At 33.7% G+C, this 26,558-nt stretch overlaps 1 pseudogene; it reads right to left on the reverse strand.

Moving 5' to 3' along the window:
• LOC142337511 (centrosomal protein of 135 kDa-like) overlaps positions 1-26,558 on the reverse strand; it is a 72,098-nt pseudogene that overhangs the window by 38,793 nt on the left and 6,747 nt on the right.

The raw sequence follows: 26,558 nt of genomic DNA on the forward strand, positions 1-26,558 counted from the left end.
AAAAGTAGAGCTTCTTGTCAAATTATTTTAAACTCATCTTATGCACAATTTAACTGACATTCACGTCCAGTAAATTACTTACCTAATACAAATTACCCTTTGTTAATCCATTTTATTCAAAGAGTGAATTCGTTTTTGAGGCCAAGAAATTGGCTGAGTTAATTAAATTATATAATTACAAATGCGGGAAACTAGTCGATTATCTTTATGAATTTTAATTGAGCAAACCGCAGTTTATGTCTCACCTTACTTCACCATTATCATTTCTTTTTATTGAGTTCAGAGTTTTAGGTACGGTATCCAAGGATATTACAATTGATACATTATATCTGTTTTTAGAAGCACATAAGTACCCGTGTAACAGCCGTACCCCATTCTTCCTTAGGCATTGTTGAGTTTCTCTCGCTGGTTCGAGGCTGCACCACTGCAGGACTTCAAGGCTGAGACAAACTGCAGCACTTTCTTAGATCAATGGGTCACTAGATTTGGTGTTCCTGAATATATTCACAGTGACAACGGCTCACAGTTCACATCGCAACTTTTTACAGATATGTGCAATCTGCTGTAATTAACCAGCTCAATATCTACTCCATACCACCCGCAAGGTAGTGCCGAAGAAAAACTCAAAGATTGAACTTTGGAAGATGGGTTGGCAAAGTATTGCGAAGAACGGCATGATGTTTGGTCTGTTCATATTGAATCAATCATGATGGCCTATCGTTCCGCAGTTCATGAGTCAACAGGTCAATCGTGTTTCCGATTAGTTTTCGGGAAATAAATGCGGCTGTCTATTGATATGCTTTATCCAACATTGGCTACTCCAATTGTTGTTCATCGGGAATATATTTTTCAAAGATTAGTTGAATCTTCTTCCATTTGCGATTCCGTTATTCAGAAAAACGGATGGGAAATGCGCCGACAAAAAGCCATATTCGACAAAAAAAACACGGACCCTCATATAAGGAAGGAGACCTGGTGCTTCTTCATTCACCAGTTTTTTTGCAAGAACAAAGTCCTAAGCTCAAAAATTTCTGGTCTGGACCTCACTGCATAAAAAAGTAATAAAACAAATTAAATTTGTTCTGCCAGATGTCAAAAATCAGAAACAACAGATTGCTCATTACGATCGCATTAAACCTTTTACGCCGCCAGAACAGCGATTGCGCAGAAAACGCTCCAACTAACTTATAAGAGCCAGTCCATTGTTGGTTGATTTATCTGAACGACAGGCTCCTACTTCTCATAGGTCACAAAATACTATAACCCCTTCAAGTTCCGCCGCTCCGTCGCCATCAGGCTTATTTTGATTCCGACAGTGATGTTGAGTGGTTTGTTTAGATGATCTTTGTGCAGCAAGTGTTGCGTGTTGTTGAATTTTACCGCAATGGAAAATTTCGCCTTCAGGATCCTCGCAATGCAAGGCGCAGGCCTCTGCAAGATCCTGCGGATCTTGTGGCGATCCCAGTCGACAACTCCGCTGAAAACCGCGATCTTCGGGATCAGCTGATAAGGCTTTGCCGGTCTCGTGAGGCTCATGAACGTGACATTTATAACGCCACAAAAGAGATTGGCAAGTTAAAAGCTCGCATTTTTGAGCTCACTGACATGTTAGACAAGTCTCGGACGGCAAGTCGTCTGCTTTCCGCAGAGGTTGTTACTTTAGAGAAAAAAACAACCTAAGCGGCAAAAAACCTCTAAAGTCCTCAATACTGGTATGAATACGGACACTGTCTCTGCCTCTGCGTCTTGTTCCGCCACATGTCGTCACCTCAGAGGTCTTCAGAGTGAGTTTCGCTCTCTGCGTTCCAGTTACTTATGGAAAGTCAGAATTCAAAACCGGAGAAGATAAAGAGGAAGCCTCGCTCGCGTTCTTCGAGCTCATGGTCCTCCTCGAATTCATAAACCGAAAAAAGGGACATGAGGACATGTTCTTCCTAAGCGGAGTGATGTAACAGCCCTACCCTATTCTTCCTTAGGCATTGTTAAATTTCAAATTGTTAATCCGTTATTCTTTAGACTCCTTTCCGCCTGAACTTTTTTTTGCTTTTGCGCCCCTTGTGCATAGTATATTTATTTTCTATAGCAAAACTTGGCACGCAATTTATTTAGCTTTTGCGTGTTTCAGAACTTATTGAGATTTTGTTTCATTGGCACTTTTCCTTCGCCTTTTGATACATAATACTTTTCTGCTTCCAATCCTGTTAGTTGAGCTCTTCCTCAACAATTTATTTGTAATAAACTTATAAAACATAAATTAATTTTTATTCAAAATTACTTTGAATTCAAACAAGAAAATTTGTGGTCAGTAATAAGGTAAGATCTTTTGAATATAAAACTTAATTAATTTATCTAAAACAACCCAAACCAGGAATCCCGCATTCGAATCTTTTGAGTCAATTTTCAAAGTAAAATACCGGGTTGTTATACCCGGATGTGAGTCTGAGATCATTTCAGCGCTGAACCTGCACATTTCAAGTAAAAAAATCTAATTTAGTTCTGAAACATTGCATTTTAAATTTCTCTATGTGCAGTTGTTCTTCATCATGATTATAGTGAGGTCACGGTGTTAGCCCAGTCTAAACTTATCCTGTACTGTCTGAAAATTACTCATACCCGAAAATTAAGTCTGAGTAGAGTAATGTCGTACTTGTGTAGCTTATAACTGATAACTACTATAGTAGTATACAAACTATTTATACTTAAGCTGGTTTGTATGCAATTACCACCAAGCCCATTTAGCTTAGTGGTTACGACTTGCTACGCAAATTAAATATTACATGTTACAAGTACCCATGTGGAAGGTTGAATGGCATATAAATCAAACCTTGTTGGCGGAGTTAAGCTGAGCATATTATTTTTCATGCAGCAACTTATACTCAAAAACGGAAATTTTACTCATTTTCCGTGTAAATCGGGAAATGAACAGAGTACTGGCCATCCTAAAAAGAATGTCTCTATACTGATTCAGCTTCAGCGCTGATTTACACTGCCACCAACCTCCCGTAACAAATTCGTTTTTATATATTGATCCCTCCAATTTCTGGCTAAAACTTTGTACTGCGTGTTTGTTATTTAACATGTCACGAAAAATGAGAAGAAAATTTTTAAAACTTGAGGAAATTTACTGCAGTCAAGATGTAATGAGAGACTGGCTAAAAAATATCCTTGGTAAATCTCATCACAATGACTTCATTATATAGAACAAATTGGCATAGAGAACATTTGTGAAGATTTCAACTGGAGTTTGATTTTCGAGGTAACCTACCTTGGACTCAATCTCGGCGTTGAGATTCCTAATTTTGTTCAGCCTGACTTCAATTTCGTCCTTGAGTTGCTCTTTTTCAGCCATCAAAGTGTCATTTTGACCTCTGAGTTTGTCATTGAAGTCTTTCTCTTTGTTCATGGCGAGAATTAAGGTTTGAATTTGTCGGTCTTGATCGTTGCATTTCTCCTGGAAGGTGTTCGATTCTGAGCTTCGCTTTGACAGATTCTCGTTTGTTTCCGAAAGGTTCTTTTCTGTTTGTTCGAGAAGAGTTCTGAAGCAATAAATAACTGGGTTTTCATAATTTCTGACGTTTTTGCTAGAAATACGCTTAAAATGTACATTTTAGCCAAGGTATTAGCGTGAACATAAGAAACGATTTAAAATGAAGAAAAACTGTTTTAATAATTGTTTAACTGTAATTGTATTACTGTAATTGTATTAAAAATAGTTGCCTGACACTATATATGCAAAAATTTGGCAATGGTCCTGAAACTGACAATTAAACGCAGTCTAGCCATGTTCAATACAGAATTGCATAATAATTGAGTATACTCTAGACATTGAAAAAACTGAATGAAATTTGTTGGCCGAAGATTACATAATCTACATGAGATTGTTTCATGAATTTCTTGAAGATCTGATAGAATTCACTTATTATCAATTATGAACTAAATATTTTGAGAAAAATTTTTGAAAACTACCTTTACCTAATTAACTCTAAGAAAATACTCGCCTTGAGAATAAGCCTAGAGCAATCGAGATATCTAATGGTGAACCGGATCTATTATCTTGCCCCTGTTGAACTTGAAGCTGGGTGATGCCCGGGTCGCAAACGGCTCTACGGCACTAAAGGTCCGAGCGCGCTTAGAATCAGACTAGATCCTGAGAATAATTGAGAAAGATTCCAAACCTGAGCTGGTTGACCTGATACTGATAATCCTCAATGTCAGAATCAGCGACCTTCATCTTCTCAGCCCATGCAGACACCTGGTGTTCCAAATCATGGATCATACTTCTGCTCTCGGCCACCCTTTGCAACAAGTCATCTCTCTCTTTTGACACTGGATCCAACTCGTGTCTGAGGTCTTCAATGGCCTGTTCCAAGTAAGCTTTGTCAGTCAGATGTGCCTGAAATCAGTTATGAAAAGAATTGTCAATAGTTGTTCACAAGAAGGCTCGGTAATGTGCATTTGCACATAACGTTTCGACTCCGCTCATCAATAATCTTGACTATTTTGTCTAACAAATGGAGCAAAGATTTGAAATTTTCAAAATAATGCAGAACAACTTAGGCTTTTAGATTTAGAACTTGATGGATTCTCAAGTTGGATAGAGGTGTATACCAGTGAGTTTAATACTTGTGAGGGTTTTTTTATTTCACAGGAGTGGCAAAAAAACAACTGGGCGAGTGACTGCCTCATAGATATTTAGCTTGGGTTAACTCTTTTCAATTTCACATATACTTTGCATTCAAAATTTAGATTTAATCAGTAGAGGCAGAAGTCATTTCACTGAGTGATGTAAGCTTTGCTTTGTGAAAAACAGATCACACAATTGACTTGAAAACGAGTATGTAATGCGGTAACAAATAGCCTCACGCTCAAAAATTCAGCTACTGTCAGCAGATGTAACTAAAAATGTTACTCTTGGATAGCGCGGTATCAGATGAATAGAGGAAAACGAAAATTTTCAAAAACCAGTACAGCATAGGAGCCAAAGAAAAATCCAAACAAAAAAGATACTAGTGAATTCACTATCAACAAATTCACGGTAGCAAAAACCTTTGTTAATAAAACAAAGCAGAAGTCGATATGACACGAAACAAAAGCACAGAAAAAATTAGTCTTATGGAAACCTTTTTTATTCAAAAAAAAGCCAAAGTTATCATGGTCAATTAGAAGATGGGTCATGTGAGGGCTCGGTATTCTTCAGAGCAGTATGCAAAACAAAAAATAGACATTTACACGCAAAACCTCTCTATTTTTGCTAGAAAACAACCCGAACCAAAACTCAAGAAACCATTAGTTTAGAATTGAAACCATTAGTGTACCAGTTCTTTTTTGTTTTGTTTGAAGGCTGATGGGACTGTCAATAGAAGGGCTATGATACAAGTCGACAAAAAGGGGATCAAATAAAAGAAATTGCAAAATCTATTTTAAAACAACCAAATTCAAACTCTTAAAGTCTTAATTCAAACTAACTCTATCTAATTCAAAAAACTATCTAATTCAAACTCTAAACTCTTAGTCATAAACTGAAACTATCAATTGAATCATTATATAAATTTATAAACCCACCATTTGGATGCCATTCAAGTTTGTCACTAATGTAGTGAAGAAAATAAAAAAAGAAAAGGATACTGCAATTTTTCCTAAAGTTATGAAGATTTTAAGAAAAAATTTGTCATCGAAGCCATAGAACTCATAGATGGAAACATTATATAGTTTATCTTGGGCCTCAAAAAGTTTCAATGGGATTTGTTTTTAATAATAATCAAAACCAAAACCAAAACAACTTTTAATTTGTACAGATATCAAAAGTTCAGACATTTTTTCACAAAAACTTCTAGCGTCAAAGTCATCAAAGTCATAAACCGTTAGCTGGCAAAAATTTTTACCTCATAATTTTTGTCGCGGCAGTTTGGCTTGTTGTTAGCAATCTGACTAAGTGACAAATCCAAAAGGCAAAGATTGAAAGAAAAACCGAAAAATTGACAATAGTTTTTTATAAATGACGCAAAATCTTTAATTGAAAACGTAAAATTTCTTTTCAAACGTTTCATTTGTTAGTGAAAAAAAATTATAATCAACGCTACTAGATGTTAAAACTATAAACACATTTCGTGCAGAAACCAAAAAAAGAAAATTTTTCTGAAAAGGTATGATTAGCAGCGCATTAATCAAATAAAAAAGCATATGGGAACAAGTGGACACACAATTATGAACTTAACAATAAATCAAAAGAAACGTTGTGGCAATCAAGATAGCAAAAAAGAGAATAAAATGTCATTCATGAGAAAAAACTCCATTGAACCAAACTTTTATTAAAAGAAAAATACCTCACTTAATTTTTAAGAGATGCTTGATAAAAAAAATATCCTGCAAAACAAAACAACCATCCGTTTTTTTTTTCTCTTAATATAGAAAATCACTACTTCATTCTGGCTTCCATTTGGGACAAGAAAATGTAACGAAATTGAACAAACGAAAAAACCAATTCAAATTATTTGATTTCTATCAAGTCAAAACGAGACCAATAATATCCTCACAATCTTTTCACACTTATTTAAACTCTTAATAAACCCAATTGTTGGCATATCTGCGCAATAGTATCTTAATTTGTTCTAGATTGACACTATGACATAACGAAGTTTTTCGCTAAAATTTATCTTTAAATTTGTAATCAACCAGCAGAGAAGCAGTTCCAAATAGTTTTGCTACAGGGTAGCTAAGGCTCAACCAGCCGTTGATTTATTTTATGAGGATCGTTTAATCAAGTCTCAGGGACGCATTCTTGCAAAGTGTCATGAGTTTCAGCTTATTTAATCGATTTAATGCTATTTTGAAGGAAAAAAGTGTAATTTATTAGAAATTTATTCAACATTTCGCAAAAGTAGTTAAACCAAAAGCTCCAACAACTCACTGTCAAACTGAAAAAAGAAATGAAATTACAGGATTGAGCACATATCCATTCGATTGAGCAATTCTACGCTTGATGTGCACGATAATGATACCATTCACAACTCTTTACGATAAATATATCGTTCGGCCGAAAAACCTAGTTGACTATATACGCGGAGTTTGGTGGCAGAGTAAATCAGCGCTGAATCAGTATAGAGACATTCTGCTATTTAATATGGCCTGTACTCTGTACAGGTCTCAATCTACACGGGCCATTCTTGATTTTTGAGTAAATTTGACTGCATGAAAAATAATATGCTCAGCCTAATTCCCGCCAACCAAGTTTGGTTTATATGTTATTCGAACTTCCGCGTGGGTACTTTCAACATATAATTTGTGTAGCAAGTCGTAACCACTAAGCTATATGGGCTTTGTGGTAATTGCCTACAAACTAGCTTATATATATATAGTGTGTATACTACTATAGTAATTAACAATTATAAGCTACAAAAGTATGGCATTACTCAGCCCAGATTCTGGGGTGTGATTAATTTTTAGACTGTGCAGGATATTTTAGCCTGGGCTGACTCCATGACCTCAATATAATCATAATGACGAAGAACTGCACATAAAGAAACTTAAAATATTCTGGAGATGCAATGTTTCAGAACTGAATTTAGTTTTTACACTTGAATTGTGCTGGTTCAGCACTGTAGTCCCCCACAATGTGGCATCCAAACAATAATTGAAAAAAGACACAACGTTCGCAGTAGCAGCAACTGCTTGTTGAATAATCGGATTATTGATCCGAAAGATTAAAACGAATCAATTGGGTTTTATGACGTTGGGTATTTCGGCATTGGCAAAAAGACAAGTATAGACAAACAAGTCAGCAATGACGCGTGACATTCTTATTTAATATTGTGCAATTTGTTTATGCAAAGTTTGATATAAGAAAAAAAGTTTAAATCAATCTGAAGATTTAAGCGAGCAGGATCGAACTGAACAGAAACTATTTTCATTCAGTGCACTAAAATAGCAATATGGACTTCATGTATTTGTCCGGTTTAGTGTGATCAGCTTTGGTCTAAAAATTTGTTTTCTTAAGGCGAGAAGATATCTGCCTTACTAAGTTGTCACATTGTCTATCAGGCTCTACTGAATATGAAATGGAGACTTTCCAATACTTCAGAGATGTTGTCAAGATTTGCATAAATTGTTTCGGAAAGACAACAATCAATTAAAATGAATTGTTATCAGAGTTGTCAATTGCGGTCCTGAAGCACAATAAGAAGTTCTAATAATTCTTAAACCGTTGAATGACAAGATTTAAGGTATTCAGAATGCATTCAGAAGTAGTTATTATCAACTTCAGCCCGCTAACTCCAGATAAAAATTCAAGTTTGGGATTAACTCTCTCAATTTTTGAGACCTAATTTGTTTTAATAGCAAAGGATTAAATTGAAACAAAAATGTTGGTATATTTTTAATTGCAGTGATTCATTTCAATTCTTTTCGGCCATTTCTAGCTGCTGAATCCTTTTCTTTTCTTAGGATGCATACGTGAAGATGATATCGTAACAAACAGATACTAAAAAATTTGAATTTGAATTGCATCCACGAGACACTTGAAACTTAAGTAAGAGCAAGCAAGCCCTGTCACAGATAAGACTCCAAAAGGTCCGTCTGACCGACTATTGGAGGTGTGGATGCAATAACTTGTTTGGCAAGATCTGAAAGTTTTCTGTAATTGAGGAAAACAAACATGCAAAAAAAGAACTGGGATAATTCTTGATTCATTTCTTTTACTGGAGAGCTCTTGCAAGTGAAAGCTTTCTATATAGAAAACCTCAACTCAATTTAGTTCAAAAATGGCAAACCTTCAAACGCAAGAAAGTTGCATCAAATATTTTGCCTTGTTTTGGACAATTTTACGCCGCGATTAAAGAAAGTTGCTGCATTTGCTTAAAAATCACGTTTTACTAAATGGATACATAGCAACCTTTTCAAACTAATTTTTTAAAAACTTTTTTATATGTACCAACTACCATGCCATAAGTCTAAAACATCACCCCGAGATATCTATATATGAAATGAATATAAAAAATTTTGTGTAGAACCTATTTGTATATGTGTGGAGATAGCTGTGGACAAATACACTTTTGAGCTTATGAAAAATGCAAAACCATTTTTCTTAGCGCACGAAAATCTGGTAACCCACCGGATATTTGATGAACGCATGAAGGTCTCTATATAAATGCACGAAGGTATGCACTATAACACAGTTTTGAACACACACAGAGATCACAAAATGATTTTGAACACACAAAAGTCAAAATGTGGACGCACAATGGTTACTTTTGAGGGGGGTCTTAAATTTGGAAAATATGTTTTTTTTGTCTGTGAAGTTCTGAAACATTGGCCTGGGTTAAATAGAAATGCGAGAAAACAGTAGACGCTCGGAAAGAAATCAGTTGGTTCAACATAGTCCTTGTAATGTTAACTAAAGTTATAAAAGTTAAGTGTACTTTTGAATATTATTTTTCTCAACTGTTTTCATTACAAAAAATTTATTAATATTATTAAATGATCGATCTGCCTATGCAATTAAATTGGGTTGCACGAAGGTCCGACAAGGGTTTGGTTCGGTCCAAAGGTAAAATTGGTCATTGTGGGTCTGTGTTGGTGCTTTAATCGACTCAATCTGATTCGATGCTCTTTAACTAATACGAAAATAATTGTCCATTTTTTGTCGTGAAACAAGAGTTTGCAATAATTTTCATTTGCGCTCTTAAATTGCAGAAATTAGTATTAAGAATATGATCTAGTTTTTCTAAATAATGAGTGCAAAAAGGCTTCAGAGAGCTGCCTTCCTCAAGAATTTATACAATTGTACTTTTATTTATACAATAGTCGATATTTTAGTTATTATAAATTACTCTTCGGTCGATATCTTAGCTATTTTAGTTATTTTAAATATTACATATTATTAGTTTGCTCTGTTTGTAATTATCAATATTCTACACTGCCTATGTCTGTAAATTTTACTATGACTGAAACATTTACAGATATTAGGAGAAATACAGTGTTCCTTTTTTTAGATGGCGGACGTAAGCAAAAACATTAGGCTTGAAACTATTGTAGAAATTCGAAACACACGAGCGTATTCAGTGTTTTTACAGCTCGGCTCGTTTTATCATTTAGGGAACTAACATTTGCGGCGACTTTGAGTTTCTCCCTGAGAGTGTCTCGTTCATTGTTTGTCCGTCTGAGGTCGTTGATGGCCTCGTCTCTCTCTGCCTCCACCCTCCTCAGTATAGACTGAGCTGCCACAGTCTGCCTGCTCGCTTTGCTTCCCTTCGCCAACTCCCCTCGCAGACGCAACAGTTCCTCGTTCGCCTAAAAATGAGAATACTCTTCAAAGCTCGGGTAAATAAGCTTGACAAAAGTTGACTCTCAAATATTTTCATGGTATCTTGGCTGGTTTTTCTACCTGGATTGCTCACTGTGTAAAAAAACTACTTCTATACATGGGTTTTTCACTCAATAAAAAATTGACCCAGGCAAGGAAATAAAGAAAATTTTGATAAAAATACACCATTTTTCGTAAAGGCATTAATTAAAAATAATCAAGTTATGTCCGTTTCTCTTTTACAAAAAATAGTGAATGCGTTAAGTTTGTTATTAGCTGTGGTAAAAACAATTCCCCAAAATTTTTCAGCCAGTGCTCTTTGCGACCTTCTCCAGCGAAATAATGACGTTTCTCAATGTGTTAACCTTATAATTTTTTGATCATCACAATAAAAATTCAAAGGTGAGTCAAAAACTTGTGTACTATACGTTAGCTCTTGAGAAAGTTTCCAGCAACCTATTTATAACTCACTTGTTCGTAAAGCTGTTGAGTTTTGTCTCTCTCGTTTGTGAGTAGCTTCACAGATGCCTGGATCTCCCTCATATGTCTCTCGAATCTGTCCAGCATTCCCTGCAGTTCTCCTCTCTCCTTCTTCAGCTTCGCTATCTCTTCCTCGTAGACCTGTGCACAAGATAAACTTCCATATTACAATTATAATTTTTTTCTTATATTGTTCGAATCACAATTAAATCTATATCTACTTTGAAAATTTATCTTTTTTTACTGTGAAATCAGGTAAAGTTTATAAAAATGGTTCCGAAATTCAGCTTCGTCAATAACCTCAAACCACCCCGGTCCTAATATCGAGGATTGTTCCTTAAATTTTTGAATTTGTAGAACTTTTGTTTGAATAAATGCTGTAATTTCACCAAAATCCTTCATACAGCTCTAAATATATGATAAGGAAAGACAAAGACCCAGTCTACTGAGCATGATTATCCACTTCAGAAAATCTTCCAAAATCTCGCTGCATTTTGCAAGAAAACCATTTTGTGACAGAATTTTGCAACATCTTTGCCTTTGCGAAAAAAACTGTAGAAACTCGTTATCTTGGTGAACAAAATAATCAAGTGTGTCAGCAGCCGCTTTGTCTGTGGTAGTTCCATTTAAAGTCCAATTTCTAATTTGATCAGAAAACATAAAAAATCTGAATTTAAGGAACTTTTTCACTATTATGCCCGATTTTTGAAAATTCAGTATATTTTTCCTTTTTTTCTTTTCATGAAAAATGGCATCAAATATTAATATTTGTTCCACTTTTGTCCGGTTTGACTGGTGATACAGACAAAAAAATCAGCTGATTAACTCAAAGAGGTGTACTGTAACTCCAGCTCCTAAGAAGGTCTTCTCGAAAGAACATTTTGCGTTCTTTAGCAAATTTAAAACAAATATTTAAAAAATATGCATGATTGTTTTAGAATATATTATGAATTGCGTTTGCCAAAAAAATTATTAGGCATTTTGCAGAAAAAATGAGTATTTAACAGCCATGCAGCAATAGCAAGGACTGTTTTGGTCTAATTGTTGATTTTTGCAATGAAAATGGGCTCTGATTGCTTTTTGGATCTGCCATTTTTGATAAAGTTTTAGCATTTTTTTATCCCGACAAAAAATTTTGACTTATTTAAAACTTAAATTGATGAAAGGTTTCATTATTTTCGAGTGAGGTCCAGTGAAACAAATTGTATTTTATGAGTAAAACTCATGGTTTTTATGGCGCCGATAAGTTGTTTTCAGTAATTTTTATTTAATTCTTGAGTTCTGCTGGCATCTGATGATGTTCTTTTTGTAATTTTATGACTGAATCTAATAAATGAATCGTATAATTTGGTATTGAGGGAGCTTTTTAAAAAATTTACCGAATGCTTTCAGTAGATAGGTACTGGTTTTTTGATAATAACACTCAGTAAGTATCCAAAGTTTATCACTTATTTTTTGTATGATTAATTTTGGTCAAGTTAGCTACTTTGGTAACATTTGGGATTATTTTAGTTGTAATGGAGAAATAGTGAGAGCGGAACCAGTTCTTCTAGCTGTGGAATTTTATAAATCAAAATTTCATCGGTATGTTATGATGCCCCATTTTTGAAATACTCGCCCTTTTAAATTTTTATGTTAGCAACAGACCAGAAGAACTTCAAATCAAAATCACAATTATTGATGAGTCATTATTAGGCGCAAAATAGTTCATTGAACAAACATAATCATTAACATAATCATTCAGAACAAGGTGTATGTTTTTTTGGCCTCAATACAATTCCTTAAAACTGTTCGTGAAATTTTAATTTTTGCCGATATGCATTGTCAATCTGTAGTCTTTTGACTGAGTCGCACTAATCACAAGCAAACAGTGTTTTCCTAAACAGTAAAATATAAAACATTTTAGTTGAAAACATAGGGTTCTCTTGCCATACGCTTTTGAAAAATTTTCAGAAAACGTTAATGGTAACTTGGGATTTGCCAAAATCCATCTTATTTCTTCCACTATTCGGCGTAGTGTCAGACAAAAAGGAGGTCGCATTGCTTTTCAAGTGAATTTCTGAATTAAATTATTTCTCTTTGCTGTTTTTTTTTATTGAATACTTTTTGATTATCGTTTATACTACGAGTTTTCATAATTTCTTTTAATTGCTTTTAGACTTTTTCCAATTGTTGATGTTCTTTTTAGCTGTTTGGTTAGATCATCACAATAATGGCACATTGATGAAAAGCCGAAAATCACATCCAAGGAGCTGAAATAAGGCGCAATTGATTCTATTCAACATTTTTAGTGATTTGAATTTGATCTTATAGGCTTCGACATTGTTTGCTCGCATAGTTTAATTGACCTTTGATTTTTGCTCGTATTGGTTCTTGTTGCAGTGTTATGAAATTTTGCGTAATGACAGGTCTCAGTGGTTTTTGAAGATATACACGAAGCCAATGAATGTTTTCAATTGATTGCTAACCGCTTTCTTGACTTTGAGTTTTATTGTTTTCAAAAAGTAAAAACATATTTTCCAATTTTTGTTCTTTTTGTTTACTGTTTACTGGGTAATTTTTCTCAATAAAGACAGGTCCCATATCTTTTCAGGTCGAATGGAAGTCATTCAGTTTAGCTTAAATTTTATCTGATGTTATTTTGATTTTTTTCTTTAGGTTCATATCATGGGCCCTCTAAGGCATCATAAAAGGCAGGTATCATGTTTTTTATTGTTTCATTTGTATGGTGGTTAGAGCTTAAAATGATTTTTAAATTGCACGCACCAATTGTTTTCGAACAATAAAGGAATGAGGGTTTTTTTGAAGGTTTTCTATCTCTTCCTCATTTGGTGGACAATTAGAACAAAAATATGGTTGAGTGGGGTCGGAACATTATGTGCGATCGCACATTACCGAGCCTCCTTGTTTTAAAATCGTACCATTTAATTTATATGTGATATTAGCACATGCGTTTTCAGTCCCTCCTCAGCTTAATTTCTCTTCGCTTTTTTTACTGCAGCAATAATTTCATCATGCTGCTGAAATGGCTTTCTGGATGAATTCTAATTCTTACTTATTTTGCTCTCTAATTAGGGGAATGGTGCCTTACTTCGAAATCAATTCAGTACTGAATCAGAATATTTTTCAGAAACTAATCAGTATTATGGTTATGGTAATTAAAAACGCACAATTCTTAGCAGCAAACGATACTCCAGTAAGATCTTAAGTTACTATGATATAAATTTCGCGTTATCAAGAGCATTGTAGAAAGAATACTGTCGAACTGTTATATCACTGATGAACGGAAACAAAATGCGACAAGCACTTGGAACGTAACGGTTGGTCCGTTCATCAAATTCGGTTAGGGCGAAATATTTCATAATTGGAGATTATAACGAGACTCTCTCAAAAGCAAAGGCGCAATTTGCTCAGGTGCTTAAAACTAGTCTGACGGATATCTGTAATTTTCGTGAGCTCATTAAATATTTTTTCTGGTTCAATTTAAAATACGCAGTTTTAATTACTACTCTGAGAGCTACTAACATTTATATCTTTGTATCAAAAAGGAGCTCTTAAAAGCGGCCTAATTGTATTTTACAACAGTTCTTATGAACTACCGTGACGCAATTGATTTACGAGTACTGAACTTTATTAACGTTTGTACCCAAGCAGCATTATGAACAAAAATTAAAAATTTCAGCTCTCTGCCATAAATCAGTCATTAATTTATGGAGAGCAGTTTGCCCCAGGGGACTATAAATTTAATTTCACTAAAAACGTGCATTTTAAGAGGGTTGTTATGATGGCTGATATCACGATACAAAAGACCATCAGAAATAAAATTAAATATCGCACCATAACGTAGATTCCAAATTTGTCTGTCGCTTTACCAAATGTTTTTCGTTTCTTTGATAAACTAACAGCTTTTTACCAATCAATATCTCCACAAACTGCTGTATTTAATGATGAATGCAAAGGTATAAATCACGAAAAAAATTTAAAAAGTTACCATCTAACTAAAAAATAAAAAGAATTGGCTCGTTTTCCGTATGCATTTTTTTCAGTGAAAAGTAAAAATTAATCTATAAAATAATCTTAAAAAAGTTTTCATTACTATTCCATTCCCCCTCTCCTCCTTTTCTACGTTTCTTTTTAAACTCGTTTTTAAAATATTACATGGCATTAAGAGTCTCTTAACCATAAGCGACTTTTGTTTCTCTACGGGTGGACGTGGACAACGCTTACAAATTTGTTAAATCTGGTTGCTATCGTAAATAGAACACACTCGAAAACTAATTACCATTTTAGCCGGCCAATTCAAAACGTAGCTTTGAAAGTATTTTTAATTCTTTTCTATAATCAAAAATTACAATTACGCTGAGGGGTGTTTGCGCAAAAAAAGAGTGAAATTTAATTACCTGAATTAGAATAAATCAGGTTCCACGAAAGCTGTAAATATCAAAGGCCGGATTTTAAATGCACTAAGCCTTAATTTCAACAAGGTCGCTCGTTAATGTGCGTTTGCACATGGTGTTCCAACCCGAGTTTATCTACATTTTTATCTTAATTGTCAACCAAATAAAGAGATAACAAAAATAGATGTCTGAGTTTTAAAAAACGTTCGACAACCAAACTATTAATTGAATTACATAAGCCATGCCTCTTTACAGTGCTCACGAAATCTGCCATCGCAAAGACTACAAGAAATAAAACAAACAACAAAATAAGCAAAAACATAAACTTGACGGCAAAAACTCTATCTAAATTGGTGACAACGTCAAAATGCAATCAGACAAAACCTTAACTACACAAATTTACTTTTTCTTGACTGTAGAGCAGATGAAAATGTTCTTTAATGAGACTAGGTAACAAGTCGACAAAAATAAGAAATAGAAGGCGAAATTCAAAAATCAACCAACTTTTTTAAAACCAAATAACTTTAAAAGTCTTAAAAATCATTAGCTTTACAAAATAGTTCTAGATAAATTTACTTAAAAATAATAATGAAACCAATTGAAGCTGTCTTTGGTTAAACTAAGCCAAAGGAATCGAATAAAGATGCAAAAAATAATGAAAAAATACAAACAATTTGCAAAAACCCAAAATATCGGAGCCATTAAAATCATTAGCTGATTTTTGACAATTGAAATTTTGTTTCAGTTTTTTAATACTTATTAAGCTAAAATTATATTCAAAGAATAATTAAGTTCTTTTGGGCCACATTTAGAAATTATTGGGATCTCCTATTACGCGAATGTGCTAAAAGAAGAGAAAAAGAAAAACAAACACACCTCTCACAAAACTTCTATGAAAAACATCACAAACGACTTATTATCAGTAGACACGTTAATTTTAAGAAACACAGTTAATTGGATGAGACTTCTGATTGATGAGAATAAGTTGAAGAAATGAAAAACAAAAACTGAAAAGTTTGAAAAATCATTGAAATTGTTATATATTGTAAACTTTAAGACTATTCGCTCCAAACTGACTGCTGCGGGTAAATTCAATTAAATTGATTTTATAGAAAAAATCTTGATTTGGAGAAAAATTACACTAAAAGTTAACAAAATCATGCCAAGTATCGCATGTTCACACAAAACTTCAATCTTCGATAACTCCATGAAAAAAACAAATTCAAAAAAAATTCTAGTTTTGAATTCTATGCTGGACGAGTTATTTAATGATACCACTCATATTCCTCCGCGATGAAAATATCGATCGGCCAAAATTGTCTGAACAAAAAAATCCATTTAAGTGTATAGTTCCTCTCCCCCACAACCCACAACTGGGGTGGGAACAATTATGTTTAAGGGGCAGCTTTATTCACTTTAAAAGTATTTTTAATAACAAAGTGGGAGAAAGTAATTACTTCAAATCTTCTTAATGTACTCTCGATGAGAACATGAAAAATAATGATAAATTTCTGCTTAGGTTTTCCTGCTCATATGTATCAACATCGGGCAAAAAAACATAAGGAGAGCGTTGTTCACAAGCGTTCCTTATGAATTAATGTACTAAGATTGATTGTGAGATTCACTTAGGGATGAACACAAACTTGCGAAATAAGTTTAGTGTCAAATGACTCCTAATGAGTTTTTTTTGTAAAAGAGAGCCATTGTTATTCCTCCTTATGTTTGTGAACTACTTAGAAGTAAGAATTGAGTTAAGCGGTAATCAATGCAAGAGGCGATGGATAAAATATCACCTATCAAAAAGCTCGCTCCTATATGTCAATTTCAAGAAATTTGGCACACCTTTCAAGCTTGGAGAGGTTATTTTTGATCAGGAACCGCCAAATCTTTCCAATTTTTTTTCCAAAAACGGCCTATGAAATGTTTCTGAATCCCATCAAGTTCTCCACGAAGATCACTTCAAAACAAAAAATTCATTCAGTAAAAAAGTAAAAGATATTTGTTAATTTTTCAATTACTTGGTACCATATAAGAGAGACAAATACATTCCAGTTAATTTTATTTCCAATTTATCCGTGCCCTCAAAACAATTAACAGTCGAAAAGACAGAGCAAGAAGAATACAAGTTAATAGCAGTAGGTAGATTGTTCTTAAACTCTTGAGAGTTTGCGCGTTCAAATTCAACAATTTTTCAAATGGTTTTTAGTGTGATAATCAATAATTTATGCAAAACAAAACCAGATAAAACAACTCTCATGCAAAAGTCTTGCAAAATGTAGCAATAGTGGTACGTACATATTGCAAGAGCAACAGCAATTTTTTGAAACTTCAAAAATATGTTGAAAGATTGGTCTTATAGCAAATCTCTTGCAAGATAGTTAGATCTAAAAGACATTTCATACGCTCTACAAGACGTATGGAAAATTCAACTAGTGTGTTTTCAAAAATCTGTTTTTTGTAGATACTTCTTTGTTTAAAAGTTTTGGAGCCCATATGAGTTGTTCTGCTAAGTTATTAGACAAATTAAGGAAAACTGTTGCTTGGTAAATGTTTTTGGCATCCAATTCATGGATCAAAATTTGTAAGAATTCAGTCTGAGTAGATTTCTCTGCAACAAATTTGCCCAGAAGTTTGTTATTTTTAGATGATCTCATCTCGAAGATACGTGCAACATGTGAAAACTTTCAAATAAAAGAATGTTCGTATTTGTTTGAACTAACAGTATTGTTTATAATGCAAATTTTTCATTACCTGATTTTTGACAAAAATCAAATGGGTTGATTTTTTTTTGAAACTATTGACAACAACAATAGCTCTCTCTCTCTCAATAGAAATATAATTAACAGAGTTTTCATTGAAAAATTTTCTTCCAAAGAGATTTTTTTTAAAAAAAAGAGAGGTTTAATTGTAGGAGAGAATCCTCCACAAAATATGACAATTGTTGTTTGAAAGATTCTTGCATAACTGCCATCTTGGTTTCACAATGTATTTGTTTGATTATCCTATTTTTTACCTGAATTTGTTCATTTGACCGCTGTAGAGTTTGCAAAAGTATGCATTTAGGAAAGCAATTACGATTCATGTGAATGAAATTGGTACTATAAAAATGACAATTCCTTTGCTTTTACTCACAATCCTTCCCTCCCTAGAACGCCCCCACAAAATATATGATTGCTTAATTTATAAGTTCTACCTAAACTTGATCTTGAACATTTTGATTGAATTAAACGGTGAACTGATATTACTTAGAGGACTTCAGGTCAGACAATCGCAAATTTAAGAACATAAAACTGATTCCAAGCTCAAGAACGGGATGTTGGAATCATATTACAGTGAAATTAATTCACTTATTTAAGTTGGCGCCGTCTCTTCCTTGCAATTTAGGGAACTCAAATTGAATTGCAAATTTAACTGCATAAAAATATCAAGTTGCATAGTTTTATCTATAAAATTGACTTGTTTGTCGCAAAGTTAATTTTTATTCGGTACACTATAATATGAGGTTTTGATTTATGTATTAAGTGTTTTTCACCCTCGATTTGCTTAATCACTTATCAATTCACCCCAATTTTAATTCTATATGTAATTTGTACTTTTAACCTTGATTCTATAATCATGCAACCATGCCTCGCCGGTCATGGCCGGGTCTCAGAGGCTCGAGTTTTGCTAGAACCATGAACCATGTTTTTGTATATCAATTGTAGTATATTTGGTCAGTTGTGTTCAGTTCCAGTCAAATCAAATAAGGATATCTAGAAGATGTGGTAAAACTATACTTAAGAATTCATTGGCTGAATCGAAAAATTTACCATTTGTTTTGCTTTAACAGAGGATCCTTATATTGCGAATTTGTGCGGTGTGAGTGATCTCATACTTCTAAGAAGTTTTTTTTCAAAAAATAAACCTTCAATCCGAGCATGAAGAGAAAAAAATAAAATCTTGGAAACAATTTTTTTGTCGTTATTATTCTCTTTTGATTTTCAACAATCATGAAATTTATTTTCAAACAGAAAATTGCCTAGCCGAAATTTTTCCGATATATGGAGCGTTGAAAAATTGGCTGATGTGTTTCTCATTTCTATGACGCAATAAGCTGAAAAGCTATCTAACGTCAATAATTGAAATTATTTTATGATAGCAGCTACAGTTTTCATAGCACCTATAAATCATATAATTAATAGAGCCTGAAAAATCTAAGAATAATAAATACACTAAACCTTTTCTTGATTCAGTTCATTTCAGAGGGAATTATAAATGGACAGACTTTGAGTCAAAATTAATATTTATCACTCTCTGAAAATCATCTGAGTGGGTATACTGAACTACTATGACAGTTGGATAACAACATTAATTACAGCGCTATCGAACATATATTTCAGTGTCTTCAAAATAAATACTCGGACTATTTTCAATGGTTGTATAAATATATTAGGTGCCAAAAATTTTATTAAGGATTTAAGACAGCTGTCTTAAATCCTTAATAAAAGTTTTTGGCACCTAATATAGGTTGAAGACAGGCTGTGAAAACTTAACGTGCAACGTTTTGTTTTATTGAAACGTGTACAGCTTTTTCCAGCGGTGGTGAAATCGCTCAGTTATTTTCTTTAACATTTTTCCCCAAAATGGCATCAAAAAGTAAATATTCAAAATAGAAAAATTTCTAAAAAATTTTTCTGAGAGATAAGCATTTCTAAAAAGCAAGATAAATTCAAACATTATTATGCCAAATCTGTTCTGTAAGATTAGTGATAACAGGGACGATTCTTCATTTAGTCTCACTGCAATGTCAGCACGGCTTTCACGGGCCGTAAGATAGAAGATAAAAATTTTTTACTCGATTACGAAACGCCAATTTTTGTAGCGAAATTTTACGATTTTGTTTTGCCAAATTCATGCAGTGCTCCAAAATGCACTCGGCGCTGAAGCGCAAAATTGCTTCCTAAAAATTATTATTACATGAAGGTGAGCGAAGAAGAAGCATGAACAGTGGTTACAGAAGGGTTTTTTCATCAATTTTCAAAAATATTATCCGTTTTTCCCCTAAAATCAAAGTAAAAAGAGTAAAGAACCAAAAAAAACCTCTGCAATTAGGTAAAAATGATCGAGTAAAATTGTTATGATCGAGCTATGATGTGCTTCAAAATCCAATCGGGATTCAGAAATTTGTTCTGCAGCCATCAATTAAAAATATTACGCTAAATTTCTTGTCAAAATTAGGCTGGACTTCAAAATCCTTTTGACACTGAAGCACACAATTGTCCCTTACAATTATTAAAAATTGAAGATGAGCGAAAAAGAAGCTTGTAAAGTGGTTTACTTAAGATAATACGTTATTTAGTACTCCAACTCAAATCGTGTTCGGATTTCGGTGTTACAACAGTCTTGTAGGATTATGCATAATCTTGCGAGAAAATCTTGCAAGATGTAACAAAATTCACATTCGTCTTGCAAAAAATTTCAATTATTTTCAGATGATTAGATTTGAAAAACTTCAAAACCAGACAAAAATGGCATTTGCTGAATGGCAGAAAAAAGACGATTGATAGCATATGAAAGGAAGGGTTTTTCATCACTTTTTATAAATAATATCCGATTATCCAAAATGAATATAAAAAAAATAGTGAACCGAAATAAATTATCAGGTAAGTTTAACAGGTGAAAATCTAACAAAATTGAAAAATATACCTTGTTTACCGGTTGCGATTGTCTGGGGATAGTAAACTTCACTTCTTCATCCTGAGTCAATAGTGTTTAACATTGTTGTTTGCAAGTTTTTAGTGCGCACTGACCAGAAATTTTGTAAGAAAAAGATGAAATTCAATTTATGATAACGCCAGAAGCCATAAGAAAGTGTAAAATACAGCAAGCAGCAGGGAAACTTGTCACATAAAATGAAAGACTTTTTAATGCTTCAAAAAATTCGATAGGTGCTAACTACGAAGAACCTATGATAAATGTCAAAAACATCTGCGGCAAAATTCCATTCATTGCTCTGACGGAGACTTGGTTGAAACCAATTTCTGATCTATCAACTTTTTGTCAAGATACCTAAATTTTTTTAACATGTAGCCGACAGAGAGGCAAAGGTGGAAGTGTCGCAATTATGTGTCGTAAGAAAACTAAATTTCACACGTTTAAAGAGACCAATCTACCTGAACTACAAACTGTAACTGTAAAAAGTTACTTTTCCGGTCAAGCCATGTTCATAGCAGCCTTATATAAGGCTCCAAATTTGAGAGATGCAAAATTTCAGAATGAACTGATGACCGACCTAATTGAAACTGGACACCATTCAACGCAAACCAGGTAGTTTGAGGGGATTTCAATCAAGATTTCATTAAAAAGTCTGCAATAACAAAAGAGCTTATCGAAACATTCTCAGACCAGGGCTGCAATATAGACTCAACACCAAGTGAAAAACGAGAAATACAACATTATTGGAAGCCAATAATGGCGTAGTTTTTGCAGATTTAATTTGCGAAACAAATCTAATTGAAACTACCATAACAGATCAATGTAGTATCATGGTTTGAACAAACATAAATCTCAAAAATGATAAAAACTAGAAAAGAAAAAATTGTTCGGGAAGCAATTGCGCAAAACTAAAGCAGAACAAAATGCAAGCTCTTTTGAATTGCTGTCTGACATCTAACCTGAGAGAGGAAAACCAGTCGTTGAAACAATCCTCAACACAAGAAGCTTTCCGTAAAATTGAAAAATAAGCGTTCTCTGCTCTAGACGAAGTGATACCTCCTAAACAACTCTCAACTGAACCAATCTAGAGATTCTGGGTAAACAACGGGGCGAAGAGTTCTCCTGTGAAGGAAAAAAATGATTTCAAGCCTATCTCAAATCGAACAAAGATAAAGACAGAAGTAATTATATAAAACAAAGAATCATTACAAAGAAATTAGTCTAGAAAACCTAAAACAATTTTTCTGAAAAATTTTTCTTCAAAGACAACGATACCAAGAAAAGACTCCTTTACAAGTTTGTAAAAAAATTAAATCGGAACCGAAAGCCACAACCGCTGATAAATCCAATCTATCAACTGCTACTCAGATGAACTCCTTCTTCCTGGAATTGAGCCAACACTCTCCTCGAAAAAGGTCTGTCATGAAAACTTAAACCACGTGAGAGAAGTAGGCAACAATAATAATTCTGGAACCAATTACAGAAAGTGAAACCCAATGGTTATTCACACAATATTCCGACAATTTTTGCGCCACGATTTCTCCTTGTCATTGAGATCAGTTTTTTTAAAAAAATAGTTAATGGAGTCAATCCAGAAAGTCTAAAAATTGTTAGAGTTGTTCCTATACACAAGAAAGGTCCTCTATGCCAGTCGACTAATTACCGGCCAATATCATTCAGACCAATATTTGGAAAATTTTTGTACAACTCTTGTATTCAAGACTGATGCCTTTCCTAGTGAAAAACGATTTACTATCAAAAAAACTCGGCTTCATAAGTAAACGATCAAAAAAGATGCTTAAGTTGAGGTAGTCAAACGCTTTGCGACATGAGATCTAAAATCCAAGTTGCTCACTGCCCTTTACTGGATCTATCAAAAGCAATTGGTAATGTAGATCAAAAGCTGATAATCTGAAAATTGTTGAATCTACGGACTAGGAGGCAAAGCATCGAATAACCTAACATCGATCTTGAGTAACTATGAACATTATGAAAACTTTAATAGCGAAACATCAAGCAATCTAGGGGTTACATGCGGAGTACCCTCTTTTCGCCCCATTTTATTCCCTCTTTATAACGACATTTTGGCAAATTTCCAGAATCATGGTGATCTTGTACTTTATGCTGATGAGACTACAATTGTTGGTGAACTTATGCAATTAAATTTTATGATGATCTGACAGCAGTGGAGTTTTGAATGCCTCACAACAAGTTTACAATTAATCAGAGCAAAACTAATATTATCACAATTGGGTTGAAAAAATCTTCTGAATTGAAGTGATTTGAAGTCAATCTAGAGCAACCTGGATATTGAAAATTGCTCTGCGTTTGGTTAAATAAAAACAAAAATGTATTTATCAACCAGCATGATGATAAACATCTTGAAAAACTAAATCAATATATCAATAAATAAGTCAATCCAACTATAAATACAGATGTCTTCATTGTGGCACAGCCTCAAGAAGTCACCTAGGGGCTCTCCAAAGACAACAAAACTATCTCATACGAATATTTCTTGGCTGAAACGAACCGATAAATTGAGAACCTATCAAAAAATATTCCAATTTCTCGATTTTTCAGTTTTATCTATACGAATTGTTTAAACTAACTACTTTGGAAAATAGTTAGCAGAGAGCATCAGAGATATTTGGTTAACAGTTTGATGTCTACCTCTGAAGTTAAAAGATGCCTTTATGGTCGAATACCCATATCACTAACTAATAAATTTAAAATGACAACGGCTAACAAAGAAAGGACCGGAACACTGAAACGGATATTGTTCAACTCAAAAGTTATATTGGACCGAATGATTTTGAGAGATTTTTTAAGTGTTGAAAACAGCAAATTGAACAATTTTGTTCACCATTTCAGACATCTGTATATAGCACACTCACAGTGTTTCACCAAATTGTTTTGGTTAGCGCTTTTAATGAAACGATTTTTTTAAAACTGACATTTATCGTTTTTCTTTAGATTTTTTAAAAAAAAAGAAATTAAGGAAGGGGAAAAAAGAATCTTGTAATTGAGCGCCCCTTTTTGAAAATCTTGTACGGCGTCTGAAAACAGGCTTATAGCCTAATTATCGTATGTGATGTATGGATTTCACTCGAAAGAATTTTTTATTATTATCATTTAATTATTAATTTAAGAGACGTAAATTGTGCTATCAAATAGTTAAATTATTTTTAAATAAAAATTTTCAAAAATTGCAATTGCTTCAATGCCTAAAGAAGCAGAAGAACAAGAATAAAATCCTAAATGGTTCTTCTTTAGAGATATTTTTGTTGAATGAAACACTAACATTTTATCCTTATCTAACTGATTTTAAATACTTTTCTGTTGTACGGTTTTCAATGCAAGCGGTTGTAACTCAATCAGTTTTTGCGTAAAAGGAAAACATGATGCGTCAATGAAAACCAACGAGGAGAGCTCGATCAGAATTAACTTTGCAAGTTAAACATTGACGTGCAAGAATAGACATGATCGACGTCTTGCAAAATTCTTGCAACATCTCAATAGTTCAGAGCAATGGCAAGCTAAAAACTTGTCGAAATTCCACAAAAGTTAATTCATTTTTTTGGATAATGGGTTTAAATTAGCGTAGCTCAGTCTCACTTTCGCCAAATATCCCATCCCCGCTTCGCTTGCCAACGTACCAGGGCTAAATCTCGTACTTTAATGAGTATAAATCTTATTTGGTCGTTCTAGACAAAAAACCTGACCATTAAGCTACTGTTCAAAACCAAATTTTGTTTTCATTTAATGGTTACTTAAACGGTTTCAAAATACAGCCCATTGCTATGCGCATATTTGCTAATTAAGAGATATCGGCTTAACAAAAGATTTCGACTTAATAAAAAAATGGCTCTTAATTATGTCTTAAATTTCTCAATCCCATCTCGCTCGTATTTTCCTTTCACGCAAAATACGAGCAGCAATCACATTTTCCTTATGTTAATAAATGCTTAAAGGTGGCAAAGATATAAGCATAAGCAAAATCAGTTTTGAAACGCTCTCGCCCATGTATTAAGATTATAAAATGGAATTCACTTATAAATTCGAGTACTTTTGCTTACCTCTTAAATGTGCCAATAACTACATAGCAACGGACAGTAATGACCCGGCCGTAACTTACAGTTAATTTATATGTAGATGCTGTAGAATTGGCGTTGCTGTTTTTGACAGGACTGTTTGACCTACTTCTACTTCTGCTTCTGATTCCATCTCCTCCCAGTTTAATCTTTTCATACTCTTGCTTGTAAAAGTCTTTTTCCTCTTCCAGCACGCGAATTACTGACTCGTAGTGGGCGTCCTGTAGAAACGAAAGTATTTTGAACCAATTCACATTTTCAATTTAGCACCAAGAGTAACATGCTTGATTGGCTTACGCAGCTTGATTGGCTAATTGTGCAGATTGACGACTGCTAAGTGATGTTATATAACAAAACGATTGTTCATTTTTTGATCGATTTCGTAGAACACAATCAGTGGTCTTGTTTATAAATATAACTTTTTTGTCCTTTTCGGGCCTTTGCTGGGACTTTTCGTTGAGACATTTGTTTTTCTGTTTTCCTGATACCAAATTAAGTTGGAGCAAAATAGGGAAAAAATCACTTAATGATTTTTAATTCAGCGGACATCCCTAACTCATTGTATGGTCATGGTGTGAAAATAACCGGACATTTTCAAGCAAAAAATGCAAAATTGAAGCAATCTCCAGAAAATACCGACACGCATTTCAAATTTATTCACTGGATGAACACAAAATGACCACAAAACTACGTAAAACCTTTTTCAAAATTCCATGTTCTAAATTCTTACTAAAGAAAGGAAATGAAGATATGAGCAAATGAATAGTATTGATTCGTGTGATTTTTGCTGAAAATAGATATACTTTAAGATTTAAAGAGAAAATAATATGCAAAAGAGAATTTCGCATCCAAGTTGTTTTTGACTTTCAAGAATTGGAGTTAATGCTACAAGAAGTAGGTCAATTGATTGTGGGATACTGGATTTTTAAAGTTTTTATGGATATCAGAAGTCGGAGCGATAAATTTATCTGTCAAAGAAAACAGAAATAGTTGCGGAACGTGAACGGTGTATTTTTATATCAATACTCAACTTAATTTGAATGTTTAGTGCGATAGAGGAATCAAAACAAATTTTGCAATCAAGTTATTCATTTTGTTGTGGCATATGAAGTTTTGTCATTCAATTCGTTGCCTATAATTAGTGACATGAGAAACATTATTGTAAGATCTTACGATCATAAGATATGAAAAACAAGACAATTTTCTACCGATAAGACAACACAAATAATCAATCCTCTACGTGCACAAAGTTAGGAACTCTGCGGAAGCGTTTGAGTTAAGGGGAATTGAAGCGGAAAAAACTGACAAATGAGGTATGAAACTTCTATAACAATTTTGGGTTCATGTGGATAAGGATTTTCCAACAAATAAAACTACGTCTGCAAGTCCCTCGATTCGTTTATATATATTCTTTAAACAGTTCGACTCGGCTTTTCTTCATAACATTAAAAAAACAAATGCATACTAGGGAAGCTGTGTTTTTGCTTACGTTTCGTATTCTGGTTTTTGATCATATGCCTTTCAAAGCGCACAAATCGTTCTGAAAACAGAGAATTTGTGATGACGCTGAAATTGAGAGAGACCAAATGATACCCAATT

Source organism: Convolutriloba macropyga, chromosome 4 (genome assembly GCF_964194025.1).
Source record: "Convolutriloba macropyga chromosome 4, txConMacr16.3, whole genome shotgun sequence".
Taxonomy (NCBI): domain Eukaryota; kingdom Metazoa; phylum Xenacoelomorpha; order Acoela; family Convolutidae; genus Convolutriloba; species Convolutriloba macropyga.